We start from the raw sequence: 25,332 nt of genomic DNA, 5'->3' as shown, positions 1-25,332 counted from the left end.
TTCATGATGGGAAAGCATGTTGGGTTCACTGTAGAGGTCCTCTAGGATCGTGGACGGGGAGTATAGGACAGTGACAAAATGTTGTGTAACATCACCCAATCGAACCTGTCCAAAATCTCCTTGAACATAATCATGAAAATGTTTCCTATCAAGTGTGGCATGGAATGAGGCCCCTGAATCTACCACCCAGGCATCAATACTATTTTCTAATGAAAGAATCAAAGCATCTTGCAATACATCACCTATCACATTTGCTTCATGATTGTTTTCTTGTTGCGTGTCTCCTTCTTTTCCCTTCCGAGACTTGCAGTCTTCCTTCAGGTTTCCTTTCTTCCCGCATTTACAACACATTATCCCCGATCTGGAATTGGATCTTCCTTTCCTTGACTTACTGTGATATCCTAGGATCTTTCCTCTTCCATTTTTCTTCCCCTAGTCTCTGTAGTCAAAGCATTACCTGATGTCTCACCGGAGTTTTTCCGTCGCATTTCCTCGCTAAGGATTGCACCGACAACATCACCAAACTTTAAAGTACTAGATCAAGAGACAGAGTTACTAATTGCCATAACTAAACTATTCCAACTTTCTGGTAATGAGCATAGAAATAACAGAGCCCTAACTTCATCATCAAAAGTTACCCCTACAGAACTTAACTGACTGGTAACAGTATTAAATTCATTTAAATGATCAACAACAGATCCACCTTTTGACATATCCATATTAAATAAACACTTCATAAGAAGCACCTTATTTGAGGCCGAGGGTTTTTCATATAATTTGGTCAATGTTGACATTAAACCCTCTGTTGTTGTTTCTTTCGAAATATTAAAGGCTACCGATGCCGCTAGGCACAACCGTATTGTTCCAAGTGCCTTTCTATTGAGAATATCCCATTATGTGTCTGTCATACTCGTCGGCTTCTTTGTCTTTCCTCTCAATGGTAGGTACAGATCTTTCTAATACAAATAATATTCCATCTGCATCTTCCACAGCTAGTAGTTTTGGCTGTTAAATTTTTCGACCCTAAACCAACCATCTTCCGCCATTTCTCCCACTCAAACCAGGAACCCTTCTCTCCTGCGAGTTTATCAGCCAAATATACCTTCGGCTTTGATATCAGTTGTTAGAAAATTATATATTATAGAGCAATGGAACACATAAACTATATTGCAAAAATATAAACACAAAAAGCACATAAAACAAGAGAGACACATATATACATGGTTCACCCAATTTGGGCTACATCCACGAAGAAACATCTAGTCCTTCCTTTTATATTATCAAGCAAACTGAAGAGATACAACCTACAATAGATCTGTTGTAATTCCATCTTCTCTCTCACACAATCCCCTCTCTCTTTCTCACTCAGAATACAGATCTACATAGACATAATACAATTCCCTCATATATAGCGAGGGGTTGCCTTCTAGGGAAAAAAACCCTAAATTAAACATAACTTCTACCATCAGATCTCCGCCTAATGAACAATCCAAATTGACTACGAAATTACAACATTTTACAAGGAAATTTTACATCTATTTTTAGCTTCGGGGGCACTACCCCCGATCCCTCACCAGGGGGGTGCTCCAAATAATCGTCGTCGCCCCCCCTGGACCCCCCTAGCAGCATACATTTTATGGGAGGCATTGCCACCACATTACAAACTGAGGTCCAATGCGACAATACCTCTAAATAAATAAGATAATCAGGCTCCAAACCCAACAAGGGTTTCATCATGACCAAGACTATCAGCAGGGGCAGACTAGTTGGGGGCATAATTCTGCCCTTCACAATTCCTGAATTTCTCCCTTCCTTCACCAAATATCCCCATATTCTCCAATACACGGCAACCTCTTCCTCATTGTATTACAAAGAGACATCTTATGGACTTGGAGGGGGTATGTGAGATGGCCTTGCCTCATCTATTTGAATTGGGGTGTGTCACTGTGACTTTATCCTCGCAGAGCGTCTTCGCTTTGTTGGGCCCGAGGCCAAAGAGGGATTCTTCCTTTTCTATGTCCTTTTCGGACCTGTCACTCTTGGCCCTTGCTGTTCAATTGTTGGGTTTTCTATAGGTGGGGCCAAAGTAGGATTCACAAGGTTATCCTAGGTTAGTTGCTACTGGACCAGTCCATGAATGATAATTAATTTGATCAACCCATGATGGCTGATGACTGTATGTGGGTCCTTTGCCTTTTTGACCCGACGAGCAACATCATGCAATACAAAATTTAAATAAAATGGCAAGTTAACTGTAATTTTTTGTTTCAAAATAGCTAACAGTTTAAGTTGGTGAGGTTTTACCACATCCTGTCATCTGTCGCACGTGATGTACCTCTGCACAATGGTTGCCAATTCCTACCATGGCTACCTCAAAGCTGTAGGGTGAACCCCTTTTCCTTTCGCACTAATTGCTCATCTCGGTCCTAAAATACTATGACTGCTTCCTGCAGAAGAACATGTTTGTCTATCCATCTTGTTCCTTCTGTTGGAAGTCCAGTGACTTCAGCTATGACTACTTCAGAGACTGTTATGTTCCTACCTTTCACCATGGTGTAGCCATTCTGTAAATTCTGCAGAAATTCAAGTGTCACCTCCTCATGAAATCCCCGTAATCTGGTCAAATACTGTAGCCAATCAACGCGCTCAAGAATCGCATGAGCATAGTTTGATACCCTGAGCAATGTGGGTTCATTTTGAATGGATTTTCCTCCCATGCTTGTTGTTTTTTTGTGGCTGATTCACTTGCATGCACTTCTCTCACACTTTCATAGTTTGGAACAACAATAGAGAATGTTAAAGCTATTGACAGGAAAATGACGTTGTTTTGAGAATTAATATCACAGACAATTAAGTCATTTGTCTCGTCAGCAATATTTGGCACATGATCATAATCAATTCACATGCTATCCATAATGGTTGCCTTCCTTCCTCCAATCAAAAATGGTTTAAAAATTATTACACACACGCAATCATCATGTAGTCCTTTAACCAAAAATCAATTTGATAATCATCACACAACTATCCATAAATTGTCACACATGTTGTTCATACGCAGACCATCCCCCCTCCAATCAAAAAAGGGCATCCACGCCCACCAAGCATGGGAAATAAAGGAGAAAGCATCGATAAATCATAAATGCATGCAACGAATCAATAAAAGTGGTGTAATATACAATAACGACAATCAAAGAAGTACACGTCAAAAGATTTGAAATGACTGTAAAATAAAACAGAGATTTATACCATTATGTCAATAGATTTTTACCTTAGGTGGCAAAGTGGAAAACGTGCGACCGACGATAAATATTAATGATTGACAGTAAAGTGATTGGACAAATATGATATAATGAATATAAGATATAAGTTACCATGCATGTTGGCTTTTAGGAATGTTGTTCAAACAGAAATTTTCCTTTAGAAATTAATCCATAAGTGGTAATAAAATAGAGAGCATTTGGCAGTGTCACATAGTACTTCAATACCAAAAGCAAAGCCACTGCTGCCAGCAGGCGTCCATAGCCTCGACAGGGTTGCTTTTTAACCCCACAGATGAGCCAGAGTCCTCTTTTTAGTATTTAGATGATTCTCCCTTTTCATTTTCCTTAAAGATACCACTATGTTGGCATGGTAACCAGATAATCATAGTGCCATTCACCAAGATATAACAAAGTGATCAAGCTGGCTCGTGATGAGACCCCCTGTCCTTCTGACAGTTTTAATTATCAAGAAGGTCATTACCTTGGTGTGGTGGCCATAATGGAATGTCACCCGTTACATCCTTATGATCATGGTAGGCTAGCTCGTGCTGAGACCCCCTATCCTCTTTAAAACAATATTTGTTGTATTTTCATATTTTGATGCTTTTATTGTAAAAAGAGGGAGGCTCATTTACTCCTTAAGAGTCAGGGATGGTGTAAGAAGTAAAAAAAATGCCAATGAAAGTTATGATTTTACCCCCATATCATCATATCAAAGGGATTTATCCATTTGAAAGTGTAAAAGATAAACCAACATGGTATTAAATAATAAATCATTTTATGATGTGTCCAAAGGGAAGATATTGAACCAGTCATTATAGAGATACATCATATCCACTTTTGAATAAATATGACCATCAAAAGGTTTCATAGGTCATAATGGTATTAACATTACTTTTTTCTTTATCTTAGGCACATATCCAACCAGATGGTTTTTATTCAAAACATAAAAGAGAAAGAAAATGGAAAAAAGAATGACCGACGATAAAATAGAAAAAGAAATCACAGTTATTCATTCTACTAATTGAACAATAAACACACAAAAAGAAAAATCAGGGTTGTTCAATTGATTGAACAACAATTGTTTAATCTATTGAACAACATACACTCAAAAAGTGATGTTCAATTGATTGAACAACAATCGTTCAATCGATTGAACAAAAAAGTATACACAAACAAATAAGTGTTGTTCAATTGATTGAACAACAATCGTTCAATCGATTGAACAACAAAACATACGCAAACAAATAGGTGATGTTCAATTGATTGAACAACAAAATAGATGAAAATGCGTTGTTCAATTGATTGAACATCAATCGTTCAATTTATTGAACAACAAAACACAAAAAGTGTTATTCGATTGATTGAACAACAAAACACATAAAGTGTTGTTCGATTGATTGAACAACAAAACAAAAAAAGTGATGTTTAATTGATTGAACAACAAAACACACAAAGACACAAAAAGTGTTGTTCAATTGATTAAACAACAATCATTCAAACGATTGAACAACAATCGTTCAATCAATTGAACGGCAAAACACGCAAAAGTAAGTGTTGTTCAATTGATTGAACAACAATCATTTGATTCATTGAGTAGCAAAACACGCAAAGTGTTGTTCAATTGATTGAACAACAATCGTTCAAACGATTGAACAACAAAGCATAAAAAATAAGTGATGTTCAATTTATTGAACAACAATCATTCAAACGATTAAACATCAAAGCACAAAAAATAAGTGATGTTCAATTGATTGAACAACAACCATTCAATCGATTGAGTTAACAACATACACACAAAAATAAGTGTTGTTCAATTGATTGAACAACCATCATTCAATCGGTTGAAAAACAACATACGCACAAAAAGCATTGTTCAATTGATTGAATAGTAAAACACACCAAAATGAGTGTTGTTCAATTGATTGAACAACAATCATTCAACCGATTGAACAACAACACACACAAATAAGTGTTGTTCAATTGATTGAACAACAATCATTCAATCGATTGAATAACAACACACAAAAATAAGTGTTGTTCAATTGATTGAACAACAATCGTTCAATCGATTGAAAAACAACACACAAAAATAAGTGTTGTTCAATTGATTGAACAACAATCGTTCAATCGATTGAACAACAATACACACACAAAAATAAGTGATGTTCAATTGATTGAACAACAATCGTTCAATCGATTGAACAAAACTTACTAAACACACCCAAAGACGAGAAATCTTCATATTTACATGGTGATGCCTAACTAGATTGCAATCAATCATAAAAGAATATATACATTATTTACAGCTAAAGAAAGATATAATTTCACGAGAGAAAAGCTGCCAGGTCATTACTCCCTGCAGCTAAAATTTGCATAGTGGGGTCATCACGTACCTGTTGACAAAAAGACTCCTTGGTGAGTGGTTTGTGATAAAGACACACCCAATGCCCGTTCACCTTGAAAGAATGGCCAAACCCGTCAATGGTAGTCAAAGTGAGAGTACCATTGTTATGTACTTCTTGAATTTCATAAGGGCCAAGCCACCTTGTCTGTAACTTGCCCGGAAAGTCTTGGAATCTGGAGTCATAGAGAAGTGCCCAATCTCCTTTTTGAAACGTCTTCTTTTTAATAAGACTGTCGTGCCACTTCACTCTTTGCTGCTGAATAATTGTGGTGCATTGTAGAGCAAGTAGTCGAGCCTCGTCCAATTCGTTTATTTGTTGAAGTCGCTTGGTTTGGGCTTCTGTTAGATCCAATCCCACTTCCTGGGTTGTTCTTAGATTATTTATTTCAAATTCAATAAGAAAAAAAGGTTCTTTTCCAAATACGAGATGATACGGAGAATATCCAGTAGTATTTCACCAAGTTGTGCGATAGGCCCACAAGGCCTCTAGCAGTCTAGTAGCCCAATCCTGCCGATGTGTTGAAACTATCTTTGTTAGAATTGCTTCGATGACCTTATTGGTGCTTTCAACCTGCCCGTTTGCTTGTAGGTGATACGGGGAAGTGACTCTATGTGTAATGTGGTGGTTCCTTAGAGTGGTTGTAATCTTGTGTCCTACAAATTGCCCTCCTCCATCTGTTATCACTTCCCGAGGTAAACCATATCGCACAAATAGCCCAAAAAGGAAATTAATTACAACTTCTTCTGTAGCTCTTGGAAAATCTACTGTTTCTACCCACTTCATTACATAATCTGTGGCAACCAGTATATAGGCCTTTTGGTTTGATGGCAGATGAAATGGGCCAACAAAATCCAATGCCCATCGTTCAAAGGGTTTTATTACCAGTTGGGGTTGTAGTGGAATTTCATTAGATTGACCAGGTTGGCCCATCCTTTGGCAGCTATCACAAGCCTGGGCATATTTCTTAGCATCTTTAAAAATAGTGGGCCAATAATAGCCCATTTGTAGTACCTTATGCCCTGTCCTACGATCTGCGAAGTGTCCTCCGTAGGGCTCATCATGGCAAGCCTTCAGGATGTCATAAATCTCATCCTCACGAATGCATCTGCGTATACACATATCAGACCCTATGTGAAAAAGGTATCTGCCAATCCAAGAAAACTAGGCATTGTGCTGGACAATTTGTTTCCTTTCCCTTGTTGTCAAGTGCCTGGGTAGCTTTCCTACTGCCAGATAGTTTGCTACATCTGCATACCATGGCATTTTGACTGCTACAGCAAACAAATGTTCATCTAGAAATTGGTCATCCACTGCCAATGGATCATTTATCTTTGGAACTCGAGACAGAAAATCAGCGACTAGGTTTTCCTTCCCCGGACGATCTTTGATGGTGATATCAAACTCCTGCAAAAGCAACAACCACGAGTCACTCAACCATTTGTAATAGGTTTGTTAGCTAAGTACCTAATGGCGGAATGATCAGTATACAGAAAAACTTGGTAGCTAGTTATATAATGTCTAAATTTGTTTATGGCATAAATGACAGCTAAGAATTCATTTTCTGTTACTATATAATTAAGTTCAACAGCAGTAAGATTTTTGTTGATATAATATATAGCATAAGGTTTTATGTCCTCCTCTTGGCTGAGGACAACACCTATTGCTGCATCTGATGCGTCCGTGGAGATGTGAAAGGGCAGCTCCCAGTTAGGTCCACATAATACTGGTGTCGTCGAAACTAGTTTCTTTAAATCTGTAAAAGTTGTGTCACATTTGTCAAACCATTTAAAGTCAAAATTTCCAATTAAGGCATATAAAGGCGTAGCAATTTGTGATCTTTTTTTTATAAACTTGCGATAATAGCCTACATATCCAAGGAAGCTACGTACCTCCGTTTGAGTACAGGGTGTAGGTAGTAAAAGAATTACCTATATCTTTGCTGGATCTACCTATATCCCTACTGCAGAAATGTAATGTCCTAGGATTACGCCTTCTGTCATCATCATGTGACACTTGACATTGCTTAAACACATCCTGTTAGTGATGCATTGTTCCAAAACCTTCTCTAATGTTTGTAGCACTTGATCAAAGTCGTCCCCATATGGGGTAAAGTCATCCATGTAAACTTCAAGTCCTTCATTTATCAGATCAGAAAAGATGTTGAGTATAGCTCTTTGAAACGTAGCTGGAGCATTGCATAAACCAAATGGTAATACTCTATAAGCGAATGTACCCACGTACAGGTGAAGGTTGTTTTATCTTGGTCTTCAGGAGTGATTTGTAATGTCCCTCCCCTTAATAATAAAAAATAATAAATCACTCCTTAATAATAATAATAATAAATAATAAATCACTTAATATTAAATAATAAAAATAATAAATAATAAATGATATTAAATATATATATATATATATATATACAAGAAAATAAATAAAAATAATAAAAATAAAAATAGTAATAACCATACTAAAGCTCTAAATAAGAATAAATAGAAATAAAACAAGAAAACAGTAAAAAAAATCAGTAAAGCTATCAAAAAGAAGAAAATAAAAAAAATAAAAAAAATAAAAAAAGTAAAGAAATAAAACAAGAAAGCAAAAAAATCAAAAAAGTCGCATGTAGACACATGGAGTGTGTGCATGTGGTTCCCCTTCCAATGTTTTCTCTATTTATTAGATGGTGAGGAGGATGGGAGGCATTCCATCATTCCAAGATCCTATCATTCATTCTCTTGGGAGAATAGTGTTCTAAGGCAGAGGAGTCACTGGCTGTAGTACTTTGATTGAGGGCTCGAGGGTGGCCATTTGTTGCAAATCCTTGCACAATTGAGCCTATGGTTGGGTGGAGATTCGTCCCCAAAACCTTGTTGCCATTGGCAGACGTCAACCACAGGTAATACAGGTAATTGCTACTTTGTTTTGAATTGGATATTAATTAGAAAATTAATTACATAGTTATTTTGGGCTGTTACATGATTTGAATTTGATTGTAGCCGCTGAAGCCATCTAGAAAGGAAAAGAACTGCTTCCCTGCCAAAGTATCAAGGACTTGATCAATAAATGGAAGAGGGAAGTGATATTTCTGTGTTGCCTTGTTCAATTCCCGATAATCCACACAGATATGCCACTTCCTGTTTTTCTTGGGGACAACTACCAATGGAGAGACCCATTTGCTATCCGAAATGGGATAAATGAAATTCACATCCAACAACTTCTATAACTCTTCTTTTACAATGTCCTTGAGATGCGGATTCAATCTCCGCTGAGGCTGTCGGATAGGACAAGCATCCTTTTCAGTGTAGATATGATGCGTACATAGTTGTGGGTCTATGCCCTTCATGTCAGGATAGTCCCAAGCAAAAGCCCCTTTATATTTTTGCAAGACCTGAATGAGTTTTTGTTGTTGGTCATTGTCCAGGCTATCATTAATGTTTAAAACCTTGCCTGGTTCAATTTCAACATGCTTGTTGTTATGAACAGCAATTGTCTGGATATGTTGTCTATCAATATCTTTCAACGGGTCTTCCAAGGCTTCATTATCAAGAATTTCCTTTAACATTTGGCATTTTACATTGTTCACATTAGCTGGCTAATTGATAAAGTTGTTGATAACATCATCTTCAGTCTGATCCTTGAATTCAAGTGCCTCTGCTACTGTAAGTGGTGAATGAATTCTTTCTTCCAGGTATGCGGGTGATTGTTTACATATTTTTACAATGGGCATACTTGGTTTGGCAGGAGGATATAAATAAGATTTTTTACAACATCCCCTTTAGCAATGGTCATGCTTCCCTCTCAACAGCCTATGTAAGCATCGACTGTTGCCAGCCAAGGTCAGCCCAAAATCAGAGGGTGCCCATCCAATCGACTCTTCGGGTTTATAACGAGAAAATCCACTGGATACTCCCATGAATGAACAAAAACTAACATCCTATAAAGTTCCATCCGGCCTTACCACCGAACGATCAGCAAGTTCTAACAGGGTGGTGGTTGGTTCCAGAGCTGTAATACCAAGTGTTTGATAGGTTTCTGTTGTTAAGATGTTAATGGTTGCACCCAGATCAACTAGTGTGTTTGGAAAGGAGCGACCATATATTTGAACTATAAATATGGGATTCCCAAGATCTTCATACTTTACCGGAGTTTCCCCTCCCAAGAGTAAATCAAATAAGGTCCCTACAACATGAATGGTGGGTGAAGTTTTTTCTTTCCTCACAGGCTTCTTTACACATATCTCTTTAATCGTTTTAGCATAAATAGGAATATCTTGGATGGCCTGGAGGAGAGGAATTTTAATACAAAGATTTTTTAGTTCCCCTACAAGATCAAAATCTGGATAAACAATTGGTTTAGGTATTGTTAACCTTTCGGGGAACGGGGGAGAAGTAACTATGAGTTTCTTAGGATCTTTATGTTGATCTGTATCTTCTCCTTGTTTTATTTATGTGTCAATTACAGTTGATGGTATATGTACAAGTGGGGTTTCCAATTCAATTGATGGCTGGTCTTTGTTTTCCTCAGGGGTGAGGATACATCCTGAACTTAATCTAAGTTTTTTACATTCTTTTTGTTCAATATCATAGTCTGAGCTTTCGACAATTTGCACCAGCTGAACCGATATGTTATTAGGATTCAGATTCGATTGAGCTGGCAATTGAGGATGCAAAAGGGGTTGAGGATTTTGTTGTAATGGATATGGGGTTGATAATGCAGGTTGAGGTTGAGGACTTGTCCCCATAGGTGTATTGGATATCCCCAAAGGTCGCTGCCAATTCGGAGACCAGTTTGGATTTTGAGAAGTAGAGGCAGGCCACTGGGATGGATATGGATTACCTTTCCAAACAGGAGTAAAAGGAGAATTTGGCCAGCCATTACCCAGAAAGGACTGAGTTGGCCAAGGTGTCATAGGGAATGGTTGGGATTGCCAATTCGAGTAGGGTGACTGACCTTGCCATGCTGCCCCAGGGTTCTATTGCTGATTAAATGGTGAAGAAGGAAAGAACTGGGATGTGTCTTGTGACATACCTGTAGGTTTGGCTTGCCACTGTTGACGCTGGTTCATTAAGTATACTGGCTCTATCTCTTCTTCTGCTTCTTTGAAAACTGATTTTAGTCATGGAAGTGATGGACATTATTCAGTTGTGTGATCCTTGGTGCAGATGGTGCATGTCTGGACCATATCCAATGGATACTCCCATTGGTTGTGCTTCTTCCAGCAGCGTGGCCAGAAAATGACCAAATTCTATTCTGCTAAGGCTTGTTTCTATTTAGCCTGCAGAATGTCTAGCTGCATTGTGAGGGTGCCCAGGATGTCTGTCTTTAAATCTTCGAGAAGGTTACCGATTTCCATTCTTGTTACGCCCCCACTGTGTTGTTTTCTTCCTATGGTTATAGGATCTTGGCTTCCTAACCCTGTGCGTGTGCTCCCTCGCGAACACCTAATACACAAGCGAACGATTTCGTCATAATCTTCTTGAGAAATATCTCCTTTCCCCATCAAATTTAGAGTTTCTATCCACTCTTCTTTCATTCCCTTAATTAAGATAGCTCTCAGGACTTCTTTTGGTAAAGTGGTGTGAGGGGATCTTTGCAAATTATAGTGAAATCATTCGACATATTCTTCTAGAGTTTCATTATCCTTTGCAGCCATCTTAAATATTTCATCTTTTAATTCCCTAGTCTTGCAAAAGTCCTGGTATCTTGTGAGGAAAGAAGTTTTCATGTCATCCCAAGAGTTAATAGTACGTCTGCCTAGACCCATGAACCACCTCAAAGCTGCTCCTTTTAGAGTAGAAGGGAACAATTTTAGTTTTTGAGGGTCGGTGGTATAGTCATATCCTCTGCAGAGGACATCAAACTCGAATAAGAAGGCATCTGGATCCTCTGTGATCATCCCATGAAAAGTTGGGATGCTTTGCAAGGGAATAGCTTTCATCGGGGCATTGGCCACTTGGTTGACTATGGGGTATTCCAATGTCAAGGTCTGACCTTGAGGTGGTAGATTTGCCATTTGGTAAAAAATGTGCCAATATCCTTCAGGGATTTTAGGGGGTGCTATTTGAGTAAGCGGAGGATTCACAATCCGAGTTGGTTTTGCAGCACTGCCTAGATTTGGGATCACAGGAGATCCTTGTTCAGACAGTTGAGGTCTTGCTTTAACAGTCCCACTGGTTTCTCCCTCTCCTTCTCTTAAGTTACACAATTTTCCCTCTTATAGAGGATCAGAATGTAAATTTGCTGTAACCTGAAAACTCTGTTCAGATCCTCCAATTAGGCTATCAATCTCAGTGTAGGTTGCATATGGTGAGCTTGTTTCTTGAGGGATTACAATAGGTATTTTTCTAGAGACAGTCTGGAATCCTACTAATGCTGAGACTCTACTTTTCTTACGATTTTGTCTATAAATTTGTTCTCCCAACGCTCACCGATCCCTTGGGTTTTGTGGATTTAGGTGGGGGGTTCTGATCATTTTCTATCTTTTTATTCCTATTCATTCATAAAAAATTATTCCTATTTAACCTTTATGCTTTTGCTAAAAAGCGGGCTTATGAGCAAGCACTTTACTTGCTGGTCACACAGGTTCTTACCTCTCATCTTTAAAACCCAAATCTCTTAAGTAAGATACAAGGAAATCACTTTGAAACACTCTCCCCGACAACAACGCCAAAATGGTGGTGCACTAATATGTCTTATTACAAGCAATCTTAATACCTACATTAATTATCAACATAGTGCAAGTCTTTTTATTTCAAGAGTGTCAGAACTATATATGCAATGAATTCAGAGGTTATTTTATGTTGGAATCATTGCAATTGATAATGTCTAATTCTCTAAATTCAATCCAAACACTTCAGAAAGGAATCCATAACACACTTTCAAAGATACTTAAGGAATGAAAATAGAAAGAATCACACTTGACAATCTAACTGGTATTGAAACTAACTCATTTAACATGTAGGAAGGCTATGACAATTGAACAGCAAATAACCATATAAACATCTCATGAAAAGCAATCACTCTAGCTTTGAAATCTATGATAGCGTTACCGTAGAATGTACAACAATCTGGAATTAACATAACCAATTTAATCAAGAGGATCACGCATATATAATCGCATATCTAAATCTAAAATCTTGACTGAACAACAAACACAAATCAGAATCATCAATCCTCACAGTAATCAGAATGATACTAACTTTGCAAACTAACAATAATAAACAGTGAAGAATAAACAAAAATGATTATAACACAATTGAAGCAGTAGATCTTCTATTGACTGGGCCCAAAGTCTCCAGAAGTCCTCGCCGTTAGATATTCATAATACGATTATGAATTAAACGCAGTCTTCTTCATTAAAATCAATAACAAAGTTACAACATCACCGAGATGAAAGTATTATATGTCCAAAAAGAATAGTTACAATCTACGAATTCCTAAACTAGCTATTCAGTTCGCCTTACGACTTTATATAACATTTGGAAAAGTAAATAGATTCGCAACACTCAATCTGATTTCATCATAAAATAACATTGGTCCTCCTGGTCTTCCACTGTATTCCATGCTCAGGACATTGTCTCTTTTCCTTTACTGGCTGTTATTGTCCTGTCGATTGAAAAACAATCGTCTAATCCACGTCCCTACATATAAATATAGTGAAAGTCAGTTTTCTATGCCTAGATTTATATAATTTGTTACTAATCGATTTTACCCAGCTTCTGTTGTCATTTCCTCTATTTTTATCCATAAAACAAAAATAAACATGTGAAGACAAATGCTTAATTAGGCTATTTACGAGGAGAAAATATACCTTTTCCTCGACCCAACACCCTCCTCCCACATCCACCCAAGTAAGCGTGCCAACCAGGATAAACATGAGACGATAGGCTGCTATGATCTGATTCAACCTCCTAGGTAACCTTAAGGAAGTGGAATCGATGGAACATCACACACAATCATCCAACATCATCAACGAAACCCTCAAGAGACAAGTCAGCCACTCAGATAGCCTATCCCTGGGTCCCATTGTTGTTCTAGAACTCTGAGTCCATAGTCGCTCTCATGCTATGGGAAAGGGAGCGACCACAGACCTAAAGTCGCTCTCATAGGCCTTCATGCCAGTGACTGTGAATTAAATTTGTCAGTTTTGTGCCAGTGACCCCGGATTTAAGCCACTTTTTCAGACCCGGAGCCCAGGCCACTGCCCAGAATGGAATGAAAACTCATAGTCAAGTAAAGTACAGGGAAACAATGATGCAAAAGTAAATAGTTGATAAAGACCTTAACCATACCCCTACTAGCCATGATAGGCATTTCATCAAACATATTGTCAACATGTAACCTACAGGTGTAAACAACATAATTAAGTGTAGGGATCTCATACTTATATGAGAATCACTATGAACCATTGTTTCCTCATGCCATTTGTTTCCTTATCACTTATTAGGTCATAGATACCATATCCATTCAATTACAAGTAAAAACATGTTGAGAGCCATACATAGTTACTATCACAAAATGTACATATAACCAACATAATAGGAACAAAAATACCATAAACATATCAGCCATCAAAATCCATATATACATCAGTATATTTTCACATGAAAATCAAGGGAATGAATTTCTCATTAATCAATTCAATGAACCAACCTGAGATGGGACTACCATGTTCCACCCGACCATAGAATGGGTAAGCCAAATCTCTCTTTAGACATTCACCCTCGTGCCATATTCCAAGCATGAATGTGGGACTCAAATCAAAAGAACTCAACTAGGGCATACCGAGGCTAAACCACCTCACCCTCATCAATAGAAACCAGGCTTTACCGTAATCCATCCCGAGTCACTAGGCCAACACAATGAACACATCATAATAGGCTTTACCGTGGTCTCCACGCGATCACTAGGCAAAATTATTGGGCTAATTTATTCGATGAGGTTTATAAATTTCAAATGGAATATAAATAAATTAAATATAAATAATTTTATAAGAAATTCAAAAAGATTTCTAATTGAAAAAAAAAAAACAAATTGCTACACGCTTAAAAAAAAATCCAAGTTGCTTGGAATGTTATGTCTAAATGTCTTTCACAAAGAGGGAGAGACCAATAAAAGTTAAGTTAGACTTTACAAAGAAGGAAACCAATGGGAATTAAGTTAGTTTTGGAAGGATGTTGGGATTCTTATTGTTAATTTACTAATACAACCACATTAAAATTATTAATGTGGTTGATATAATCCAAGGCTTCATAAATATAACAAAAAAATTATTGCAACACTAAAAATGTTTTACCAATGCACACATTTACCTTATTAACCATGTATAAAAAGGTTATGACTCAACTTTAACTTAACTTATATAGAAAAAATTAACAAAGTGAATCAGATAGTAGACTCGAGTCACAGAGTCAACTAAACATTTATTGAATTTGTTGCGACAAATTCTCCAATGACCCGACTCTCTTATTTATTCCTTCGACAAAGCCCAGCCCCAAAAACTTACTAATGACCCAATCTTATTCCTTCAAGGTGGTCCATGATGTACCTGTCCAAGTGCGAACTAAGACAAACCCATTCGCTAATTTCCAAAGAGCGGCTAAAATTTAATTAATAATTAACAGGTGAGTTATAGAGATTTAAATAACCCTGATATTTTTAATAGTAATCTCATATATAATTAATAAATATATATATATATATAATTATAACGCAGTTATTTGTTATTATAATTTTTATTTTGTTAATTTTCTACATTATGTAAATTAATATTTATTTATATTTATATAACTAGTATATTCATAAATACATAAATTAATAGGATGCATGTTAATTTTCTTTCCCTCCCTGCATAACTTAATATATTTTTCTTCATAATGAGAAGACATAGTTGGTGACCAGTATAAGATAATGTGAAGAATTCTTATAATGATGGGTGTGTTGCAAATCTTTTTGGAAAATGGGAGAGTGGATATTGTTATGCATATACTAGATTGTATTGTATTGAGCGTTTAATTGATTCAATTTAATATAAAGTAATTAAATAGTCAATAGGATTTTGTATAGATATAATAATATTTATTTTTTATTTAGATTGGTTATATTTGTATAACAATGTCTATTTTTTCATTTTTCTATATAAGCAACATTGATGATGGATGAATGGTTCACCTAGAACCTGGCCGAGTTAGAGGTTTTTACAGACAAATGTTGCATGACACAGGTGTGGGGCAGCCATGCGAATGATAGGTCAAGCATGGGGTTGGCCGCCGTGGTAAATGTGCTCTTTCCAAGGTAGGTTTTCATTTGATTTTGTCTGATAGTTTTTTGTCGTTTGGATGACCTAAGGCATCATTGGTTTTCCCTGGCTTACCATCTCCTAATTTTTGCTGGTTACATTCTCTTCGTATTTTTCATCCTGGGCCGCTCTTTTCCTGGGGAGGTTTAGGTCACCTGGGTTAATAGAGTGCGAGGGTTCCCGTTTGTTGTTGGGTTATGCTTGAAGCACTCACCGGGCTCACCAAATGGTTTTTTGACTTTTAGTTAGACCCCTTTACACTATTTGCATGATGGTGAAACCGTCTGACTATGTGGACTTGGACCTGACTCCGGAGGACATTCTGTCACTTTGGGGGTTGGAACCGACATAGAAGAATATGGCAATGGTGAAGGTGGTTATGCCAGCTAAGTCTCCACTTGGAAAAAAAATTGTGTATGGAGCTGGCATGAAATTATGGTAGTGGACTAGGGTTGCTAGAGGAGTCAAAACCCCCTTCCTCAAAGGTGGTATGTGGTTTTCGGACTCTAAAATTCATGAAGGTTTGAATGGGGCAGCTCTAGTAGACCTTTTTGGCGGGACGTCGGTGGCTTTTTAGGTAAGCCCAAAATACTCTCCTGCAGTCTCTGGTTCTGGGGTTTTAGCAGGTGTCTGGAAGATATTTTGAGAAGTAGCAACTTAAAGAGGTAGGAAGGGTTACAATCATGCCTTAATGAGTTACTGGGGGTAGGAAAGCCGGTTGGGGCCACGAGCCTGTACAATACCTTGAACTGTAAAATCCTTGTTTTAACTTGTGCTATCAACCGATCAGAGTCATTTCGTTTAGAAGCAGAGTCTGTTGTTGCTTGGGAGAAACCTTTCATTAGGTTTCTGGAGGTAAATTTTTTGGTGGGTTTGCCTCTTTAGGAAGAATCAGGGAATCCTGACCTAAGGTTTCATGTTTACCCAAGTAAAGGTTTGGACTTGGTCGGACATCCTGAGGCGAGGTCTTTGGAGGCAAAGAAGGGTGATCATATTCCCATTCTCGGCACTGGTGGGGAGGATTTGGCCTTTGAAGGTCTACAGAACTTTATATTTTCACCAAACAAACCCTTAAGAGGTATTCAGGGTTTGGAAAGCCATGGGGATGGAGAAAATGTCTATGTTGTCCTGTCAGGAAATGGTCTGTCCTTTGGACAGAAGAGGAAGAGAGGGAAGTTCATAAGAAATAAGGAGAAGAAACCTAAACTAATCTTAGGGGTCGACATTCGGCTAGATGAAGCAATGGACACATCTGAGCGAATCATTGTGGGACGGGTCAAGGGTAGACAATTTATAGAAAAAAATATATAAAAGAATGGATAAGTAAGGAATGGTCATTAGGGTCGATTTCTCAAACGGAGGTTATTTTCTTATCAAGGGGTTGCTTTGTGGTTCGCTTCTCAAATGTGGAATTCATTGATTGGGTTCTTCAGAGAAACTAGGGTTTTGGGATAGTTCTAATTTTCTTTAAATATGGCATCCCCTCTTTGATGCACAAAGAGAAAGATTGGGAAAGATCCTAGTGTGGGTGCACCTTCCATCACTCGCTCCACAGCTTTGGTCGATGGATGTCTTCATGGTGATCGGGAACATCCTGGGAACTTTTTTGGAAGCTGATATGTCCTTCCAAGTGACTATGGACAGGAAGGTGGCACATATTCTGGTTAAGTTGGACCCGAGGGAGGGTTGGAAAACATGTTGCAGATTGAGGTTGCTGGCTACTCCTTTACGCAGATCCTGGACCATGAACAATTGCCCTATCAATGTCACTATTGTCATAAACATGTCCATTTGGCAAGGGACTACCCTCTGGGGTTCAGACAAAGAAGGAAGAATAGGGTGGAGACGGTTCAGGAAACATAGCAGCAGCCTGTGGATGCAATAAAGGAGCAGGCGGTTCTGCAAGGGGAACATCAGGCTGAGGTTTAGTTTCAAAATGAAATCAGTGAAGATTAGTGGGCAACTCTTGTTGAGGATGATAGGACTACTTCTTTTCACGATCGGGACGAGATGACAGAGGTGGAGGCATCTCTCCTTGCAGGTACCGCCTCTCCCCTTCTTCCCTCTCTTTATTTTTTGTGTTCACCCCTTGTGGATCCTTGTTTCGAGCCTGGTCCTTCCAGGCCATCTATTGATGCATTATCTTCCCATTGCAATATCTCCTTGGCCCTTGACATCATCATTACGTCAATTCTGACTTTAAATCTTTATGGACCCTCGCTGGTGGGTTTTGGTCTTCCCTCTCCCTCTTTATTTTTCATGGATAAGCCTCATTACAACCTTCGACCTCGGGATAAAATTCACCATCCGGATGATCCGGTGGGAGGCCTCGGCCTCCTATATGAATCTGTTGGCCCCCCTAATATTAGGGGAAGGAAATCGAACATATCTAAAGTCGAGTTAAAAGCCAATCTTGACATAGCTAATGGCAAACAAATATCCCTAAAAGGGTTGCTTAGAGTAGCAATGACCCACTTGGCGATTCCCAAATGATCTTATGGTCCTTCAACTGCAGAGGGATTGTCACTCCCCAGAAAAATCTAGATTTAAAACACTTGCTTAAAAATTTGTGTTGTGATGTTATTATGCTCCAAGAGACCCTAGGTCCTGGGGAGCCTATAATAAATATTTTGAGAAATAGGATTACTGGTTGGTTCTTTGTGGCTCTAGATGCAAATGGGTGTTCAGGGGGGTTAGCATTAGGCATAAAAGATTGTAGTTTAAAACTATTAAATTCCTAGGGCTACGATCTGATGCTGGGAGTGGAGGTATACTCATCTGAACTCTGTACAAATTTAACTCTCCTAAATGAAGAAAACTGATAAAAAAATAATACACACTCACTCATACAATAAATATCAGAAATATAGAAAAACCAAACATGGCGGAAAAGGCATGAGAGACTTTCCTGTAGTCTCTCATTCTCATGAATTTCATTTATTAAAATAATGTTTATGATACATATAAATACATGAGCAAGTTGTCTCAAGATAGTGCATCTATCTTGAACAAACTTGGTTGAGAAAATATCTCAACAACACACTAATCTAGGAGCCTAAATAGTTGGAGAGAATCTCTCAACCAACTAAGCCTAAATTGACTCCTAACCATGAGGAACAAACTCAATCTAGAAAGGTAGGATTAAATCCTAACTTTCATGATTTTAATTAATTTAATTATTTGGACTTAGAATTATTTTTAATGTGAAAGTGAGACTAACATTCCCCCCCCCCCCAATGATAAGTCCAAAATAAGAACAAGGAACCCTCTTCCAAGTTCTCAAGTTGATCCTCAAAAAACACTGCCTGAAAAACCACCAAAGCTGGATGCTGAAGAAACTGCAATATGAAGAGACCATGAGTCAGCTGCATGTTTGATTCATCTCTGAATGTCACTTGATAACTCCATCACGTGCCAAGCTGCAAAAAGATCCATCTGTCTTTTGCTTGAAATCAACATTCGTTGTCCACTAAAAAAATATAGAGAACGCCCACTGGTTGATGGCATTGAAAAACAACTCACTGTTGCTTTTGTTGTGTTTGAAAACTTCTCACTGTTGACTTCGATGTCGATCGCCCACTGGCGAATTTGTTGATGCTCACTCGCCGATGAAAATGGCCCACTGGCTGCTTCGCTGATGTTGTCGAGACTTTCAATCTGACAACCACTGAAAATTTCATTGACATTTTCCCCCCCTTTGTCAGCTGAAAGGAGAGACAATCTTTTTCAAATTATATCTGGACTCCCCCCCTTTATCAGTTGAAAGGAGAGACAATCTTCTTCAAATTATATCTAAACTCCCCCCCTTCAAGTGTAGGAGTGTTTCACTGGTGTACTCCCCTGTTCAACTGCATGAGAGTACCATCTTCATTTTTACTATTGGCTACAATATGTGTGAGTGAATTCGATTGTAAAACTTATACAATCTTCTGACTGTGGATGACCATTCCCAGGGATCAATCCATGAATAATTTATCTTCAATCTGGTTGATTGTTGTTGTTTGCTGCATTGTGTTGATGAATGATTTGACTTGCCACAATGGCGACAAAGATGGAGATCAAAACACTGATCTTCCATATGATCATTTCTTTGACAATGAAGGCATTTTGGTTTGATTGCAACTTCAGTTTGTGCACATGTTTGTTTGTCTGCAACTTTCTCATGGCTTGTTGATGTTATTTGATCAAGAAACCCTGCACTGATGAACTTGAGTGGCTTAGAATAATCGGGGATATGCAAGTTGTTTTCATCTTTGTCATATCCTAATCCTCGTCAATTTTTGTTACTTTGAAGTTCTTCCCATGGCTTGATGATTGGTTTGGAAGAAATTTGAACTAGATCAGGGACTACTTCGACACTTGAATTTGGTTGGATCAGTGACTTGGAATCAACATCTTTATTTTCATCTGTACGGATGAAAGACTTGGAAAATTCACTCTTCCACTGCAACTCATCTCTTTGAAGTTGCGACTCCAGTTGAATAAACTCAATCATTTCATGTGCATGTTGAAGATGCACTTAAATATCAGCAAGAGTTATTTTGCTGATTTTCAGCATGTCGCCAGCTGATGATAAAATCAAATTGTTAAGAATTTGGGACAATTGAATGTGTGTCGCCATGTTAGCTTGCTTACTTTGAATTCAGGCTCGCTTGTATTGTTGCTTTATTACTGATGCTTTAAACACTTGCTAGAGTTTTATGACTTGTTTGTTTGAACTCTTGATGTCACGCTCGCTTGATGACGGTCGCTTTGCTTGAATGCTTCACTGACACTTTGTGATTGCTTTAATCAACTTCACACTAGCTCGTTTGTTGTAGATGTCGTGCTTTGAACTTTCGCACTTGATTTTGACATGCTCACTTGCTTTGATTATTTGAATGACATGCTCGCTTGCTTTGTTGTTTGAATGACACGCTCGCTTGCTTTGATTGTTTGAATGACACGCTTGCTTGCTTTGTTGTTTGAATGACACGCTCATTTTCTTTGATTGTTTGAATGACACGCTCGCTTGATTTATTGCTTATTGCTCACTTGAAGAATATAATACTAGAATTCACACTCGTTTGATGATGATTGCTTGCTAAATGGCTTGATTGAACTTGCTTGATTGATTACTGACACTTTGTGCTTTCTTGAATGTACTCACTGAATGTGCTGATTTTAAAAAAAGAAGGGTGTCGAACACTATCGAAAATGCACCCAAATGACAAGTTAAATCTTGATGACTTAATTGAAGACTTACTTGACTAATGTATTCACCTTAACAATTCAAATTAGGGTGTCAGTTACGACCAAGAATGCACCCATACAATTCAGTTAAAAAATGTTTATCTGCAAGTAATACAAAAAGTGTTGATGATGTTGATGTCGTCTTGGCTTGAAATGCTTGATTTTGTAGCGTCCTTAACTTGATTTCTTTGATTACATGATGTGAAATGCGCTTGCTTGGAATATCATCTTATCAAGTTGATGATGTGACGTTGTGTGCTTGTGTACTTAAGCTTGATTACAGGAGCTTGATTAAGTGTTCTTATACTTAAGCTTGCTGATTGTAGAAATTCCCACTGTAGATCAACAGATTATGCAATATACTAAATCAAAATACTTGATCTATTTCTACAAACAAACTTGCGGAAGCTTAATCGATTTTGAGCAAGATCAAATAGAACACATATAACTAAGAATGAGAAAGAAATCACATATTAACACAAAAGAATACTCTGGGGAAAGTCTCAGCTAAAAACCTTGATCTCTGTATTATCATACAAGTAGAAATATGTTCGGATTACACAAAGCTTTAGCTCACAAGCTATTCAGCTCTCAGTACAATCCCTCACTGCTGCTCATAGATAGTCAAAGGCTTCTCACAAACCTTCTCCTCTACCCTCCAAGCCTCCTATTTCCTTGCGGAATTTCTCCTAGGGTCCAATGTTGCCACATGTGTGAATTCACCTCTCACACAACTCACCAAACTCAGAAGTAACTGCGCAATCCTGAAGGAGATAATTCCTTCTGCATGGATGAGTTTCCTATATAGGAAAAATCCTCTAACTGATAGTACATTGTCCCTTCCCTTTGATCTCAACTAGGTCTCTGACTGAACTGACATGCATGAGTTATTTATGTGAGAATATTCAGTTATCTGAAGTGCAGCAGTTACATGCATGCATGCATTAACTAACTGAACTCACAATTAGTTCAACAAACTATTTGAACTAATCTAACTGGACTTAACTCAGTTAACTGAGCTAACTAATTACAACTCAAATTACAACTCATATTTATCTCTTTAACTGAGGGATAAATTCCTGAATCAATGGAGAAATTGTTGCATGTCTTCACATAGACTTCATGTTTGATTTTCTCCAACTAATTAACTCAAGATGAATTAATTAATTATTTTTCAAATAGATGCTAAGATCAAATTTGAATTTTACTTCTCAATTTTAGTTCAATGACTAACTAAAATTGGAATCCATCCTGAAATGCTATTTATAGCAATGCTATTTTTAACACTTCCATTTTTCATTCCTTGTTGCTATGTTCAACACTAGTACCCGAACTGCTATTTATAGCATTTCTATTTTTATCATTTCTTGTTGCCATTTTCAACACTCCCTCTCAACAAGAAGGGCATTTAACTCGAACCCGATCCTAAACCATTGGAATGTTCTGCATGCAACACTTCTTCCAAGTGTTATTGCTCCAGCAACTCTAGAAACAAAAAAGCTCCCAACTGACCTCCCTGTTGGGCTAGAAACATCCTTTGATGTTGAATCTTCCTTTATCGCTAACAAGTTCTCCCTATGTGATCTCTGAGCTACTGCAACACTCCATGCATCTCGCACTATTGCACACCTCTATGTGCCATCTTGCACTGGTGCAACACTCCTGTGCCTCTCGCATTGTTACAGCCTGCTAACTCTGCACTTTCTTGGGATTCTTGCACTGTAGCTCTCTCTGTCGCTCCATCCGCATATGTCTCTACCCACTCAACCAGCCCTGCTACTCCTCATCGGGGCTCCCGTAGCAAGGTCTAATCAAGAGGTCGGGAACCTCAATGATCTTACCCCTATTCCAGCCTTCTTGGGACTGTCACTCCACATCGCCCAACCTCCAACCTGGAGGTATGGATGCATGTGATCCCTCTGCCCACTTGGCTCAAAATTTCCCCCTATTGGAGGTCTCTACATGAGTGGATGCCTCCACTCGATCTCCTCTCATCTTCTCCAGTTGCGGCTGCTCCACAACCTCTTGAAGTTGCTTCACCAATTGTGGCTCCTCCACAATTGTCTGAGACTTCTTCTAGTGCTGCATGTTGAGAGGTAATGTACTCTCGCTCTCAACCACCAAGTCCCCATCAGTTGCCTTGCTCCTTAGAGCTTTGCATGCATCTTGAACCTCAAGAGCGTACAAGTTCTCGACTCATGAACCGATCTGCTTCACCTGTCTCATGGTGACATGTCTAAGGAAAACCTTTCCCTTACTGAAGACTACATCATAACCTTTGTCTTCTAGCATAACGACAGACACAAGATTTTTCTTCAGACCCGGTACATACTTTACATTAGTCAGGGTAATGGAGCTCCATGCTCCCTCTGAAAAATAATTGTGCCTACTCCTGAGACACTATACTTTTCATCATTACCCATCACTATGAGTATTTGGAGATCTTTCTCCTCCAAGGTACTGAACAAAATCTTATTGTCGGTCATGTGGAATGAAGCTCCACTGTCAAGAAACCAACCACATCCCACCATGGATGAAAACATGCATACGAAGAGGGTGAAATCCAACTCGAACTGTGAGGCTAGTGCCTCACGTTCAGATCCTTCATTGGATCCCATCTTGGATTTCTTCAGTGGACAATTTGTAGCAAAATGGCCCACCTCATGACAATGAAAGCATCGCACTTTTGATATGTCAAACTTCTTTCCACCATGGGAAGAACTCGATTTGGGATGAGAATCCTTCTCCTTCCCCTTCTTTGTCTTACTCGTTAAGGCACAATTTTCTTCATCCTCCTTGGATGAAGAACCATCTCCAGTGCTTCTTCTTATCTCCTCCTACATCAGATCCAACCAAAGTCGTTCCCAATCTGGCAGTTTCTCTCTTCCATTTACTGAGTCTTGGTAGCTATTCCAGCTCTTAGGAAGACCGAGGAGAGCAAGACTCACCATGTCATCATCGGCTGTCATGATCCCTACACTTCCAAGCTCATCCCTACAGCTGGTGAGCTTGTTTAGATATGTAGAGATCGTGTCGCCCTTTTCACACTTGATTTTCTGAAGCTTGTCTTTTAGCACCAGCTTCCTCTAATCGTTTTTGTTCTGATATAGATCTTTCAATGTTTTCCACATCGAAAACAGTGTCTCCTTCCCATGGAGGCTCGAGACAATGTGTTCTCGAACTCCCTCCAGGAGGATTCTCCTTACTCTAGCCACTCATTTCTTCCATTCCGCCAACTCTGTAGCATTAGCTGCTGTCGGCTTGGGGACTTCTTGATCAATGAAGTCCCTTACATCGTTATCCTCTAATACTGCTTCCATGCGATCCTTCTAGGCTATATAATTCGAGTTGCCATCAAGAGCATACTCGAGTCTTAAACCATTGAACGCCATTAGTGAAATTGAGATGTGATAAGAACTCAATTTCTATATTTAAGAACCTCAAACTTCAAACTTCTCCCTTTGATCAGCTTTGATCACCTTTGCTCTAATACCATGTAGAAATTCCCACTGTAGATCAACAGATTATGCAATATACTAAAGCAAAATACTTGATCTACTTCTACAAACAAACTTGCAGAAGCTTAATTGATTTTGAGCAAGATCAAATAGAACACATATAACTAAGAATGAGAAAGCAATCACATATGAACACAGAAGAGTACTCTATGGAAAGCCTCAGCTAAAAACCCTGATCTCTGTGTTATCATACGAGTGGAAATATGTCTGGATTACACAAAGCTTTAGCTCACAAGCTATCCATCTCTCAATACAATCCCTCACTGTTCCTCATAGACAGTCAAAGGCTTCTCACAAACCTTCTCCTCTACCCTCCAAGCCTCCTATTTCCTTGCTCAGTTTCTCTTGGAGGTCCAATGCTGCCACCTGTGTGAATTCACCTCTCGCACAACTCACCAAACTCAAAAGTAACTGCGCAGTCCTGAAGGAGATAATTCCTTCTGCATGGATGAGTTTCTTATATAGGAAAAATCCTCCAACTAATAGTACATTGTCCCTTCCTCTGATCTCAACTGGGTCTCTGACTGAACTGACATGCATGAGTTATTTATGTGAAAATATTTAGTTATCTAAAGTGCAGCAGTTATATGCATGCATGCATTAACTAACTGAACTCACAA

Source organism: Pinus tabuliformis, chromosome 5_1 (assembly GCF_031772625.1).
Source record: "Pinus tabuliformis cultivar Carrire ecotype Pingquan chromosome 5_1, CPIR1, whole genome shotgun sequence".
NCBI classification, from domain to species: Eukaryota; Viridiplantae; Streptophyta; class Pinopsida; order Pinales; family Pinaceae; genus Pinus; species Pinus tabuliformis.
Note: the sequence above shows the minus strand (reverse complement) of the source record.